The 2,500-nt window shown below is 37.9% G+C and overlaps 1 protein-coding gene across 2 annotated transcripts in view; it reads left to right on the top strand.

The window, feature by feature from the left end:
- The window catches only part of LOC137997743 (monocarboxylate transporter 8-like), a 12,879-nt gene that overhangs the window by 956 nt on the left and 9,423 nt on the right, over positions 1 to 2,500 (top strand). The window lies entirely within an intron of this gene.

Below are 2,500 nucleotides of genomic sequence, written 5' to 3'. Positions count from 1 at the left end.
ATATTCCTTTTCAGAAGATGCTCATAATTTACATAACCTGCTTGAATGTATTGCGTTACTTATTGAGCTTTTGACGGTACTTTAATTTCTATTTAACCTGTGCTTTTTGCTTCCATTATTAATTGCCAGCTTGAAACAGCTTCTTTTTCTTTTTGTTTCCCAACCAGACTGTAAATTGGGTAAATCTTTGAAGATAAAATTACTGAGACAAAAGTCATGGGACTGTAAGGAAAAGCTATTAAAACAAAACGAAACAGCTATTTTAAGAAGTCTGTTGTTTATTCCTCAGGGACACAATGCGAAGCAGCACGCTAAAATATTTGCTAGAATTTGCTAAAAGGATCAAGGATCCCTTGTCAAGGACCTACAAAAGATCTTTGAAGAGGAGGATCTTTCAAGAATCCTTGAAAGATCTTTGAAAGTTCTTTAAAGATGCTCAATTGCAATTAGGAGTTGTAAACATCCTCAAAGAGTCCGTGAGGATCATGTGAGGATCTTGCAAAAATCCTGGTGACAATATATTTCAAAATCTTGGTGAAGATCTTTGAACTGATCTTGAAAAGATCTTTATGAAGATCTTTACTTCAAAGATCCTGATCTATCCTTGGTGATCTTATCAAGATCTTTGTGATTAGTTTGGGTTTATTCAGTATTCTTACCAATGATCTTCAAGGATCTTTGTGGCCCCATTAAAGAACCATGATTACTGCCAACTATGGCTTTGATTCACCTCAGGGTTGGGTAAGCGCCAGGATGCCATTTGGAAAACATGCTAAACTGAATTTGGAAATTGCCAATTGCTATTAACTACCGTGAACAACAACAACAACAACAAATTATGGCACAAACGTCACTTAAACTTTCTTTTTTTGCATAGATCTGCTTATCATTGTCAAAATAAAAAAATAAAAAAACATTTAGGGATTATGGATACAATTACAGCATGTCCAGTTGCAACACCACAATATTCTTTTATATTTTCAATTATCCTACTACAAATAAGGGTAGAGATTGTGAAAAGGAGCTGCTATAGTCTGGGTCAAAATTCCTTGGAACAGTCCACGACTACACAGATCTGGCCCCAGTTGTTCAAAATGTGAATAGCACTATCCACTGGATAACTCAATTGGTTTTGCTAGTGTTTGTCCGCTGGATAGTGATTTATCCCATGGATAGCGCTATCCACCTTGTGAACAACCAAGGCCTGAAGCTTTTGCGGCCTTTTCTCCCCTCACAATGTTGTTTGAACATGAGTTTATGAGCCCATTTGCCAAAACAACATTGTGGGAGGACAAGGTATTGCAAAGTGTTTCAACAATTTTGTCCAAGGCTGTACTAGTGAAAAGCCTGCTTAGAATGATTGTTTTTACAGTAATTTCCTTGTGTGCTTTGCTGTCTGAACCCATCTCGAGCGCCGTTGAAATAGTTGTTTTGAGGTCTTTGAAACCCTCCGATAATTGTTCATCTACATTATAATTTTAGTATTTGTTCGATTGTTTTCTGCCATAATAACTAACTAACTAACTAACTAACTGAATGTCTGACTAAATGAAGGAATAAATAAATGTAAAAATATTGAAGGGCCGCAGCCAGGTGAAACATAGTTGAAATTTAAAAAACTATCTCTGGCTAAAATGATTAAAATGGTGAAATGAGTGATAAGATAGCGATGAGAAAATTTGAATAAAAAGCGTGAATTGCAAAATAAAAATGTAAATGGTTATGAATGTTTGTTAAAAAGAATGTTGTATTGCCCAGGTAACGGGCAAGAATTGTTATCTGCGATTGGTGTCACTCTGGTATGCCACGCTTCTAGTGTTTTTCTGGTTCATCACGACAGTCAACACAAGGTCAGCACAGCGTCAATCCTCCGGCACAGAGCTCTAAATCTACACAATTCCTCAGAAGGAAAAAAAAACCCGGGAACTTAATTATGTTCATGCAGCTCAGGAGTCCACCGGTTATCCATCTAAGTTCATTAAAATCATACAGGTTAAAAAACCTCGATTCTCAACAACAAATGTATCCCCAGAGGAACTTGTTGGAATGTTTTTCAAGATGGCTGAACCAACCGAGCCACGCAAGTCTTTCGCTTCTCTTCCTTACATCAAAGGAGTAACTAAACCCTTGACACGTGTCCTCAAATCACACGATGTCACGGTTGTAAACAAACCATTTGCCACTCTACAACAACAGTTCCCAGCCCCGAAAGTCAGACCTTCGATGGAATCGCAGAGCAACGTCGTGTTTAAAATCCCTGTACAAATTGTTCGTGGTGTTATATTGGGGAAACTGTCAGAGCTTTTAATACCCGAAAAAAAGAGCATTTGAGAAATACCAAAACTGCGGCCAAAGGTTTTAGAATTGCTAATCACGCCTGGTCCAACAACCACGCCATTGATTTCGAAAACGCGTCAATTATTGACAAAGGCACCTTTAGAACCAGAAAAACATTAGAAGCGTGGCATACCAGAGTGACACCTAACGCCCCGTTACCGTT

The sequence above is a fragment of the Montipora foliosa genome, chromosome 3, assembly GCF_036669935.1.
Source record: "Montipora foliosa isolate CH-2021 chromosome 3, ASM3666993v2, whole genome shotgun sequence".
Classification (NCBI taxonomy): domain Eukaryota; kingdom Metazoa; phylum Cnidaria; class Anthozoa; order Scleractinia; family Acroporidae; genus Montipora; species Montipora foliosa.
This window is presented reverse-complemented; position numbering and strand designations above follow the sequence as displayed.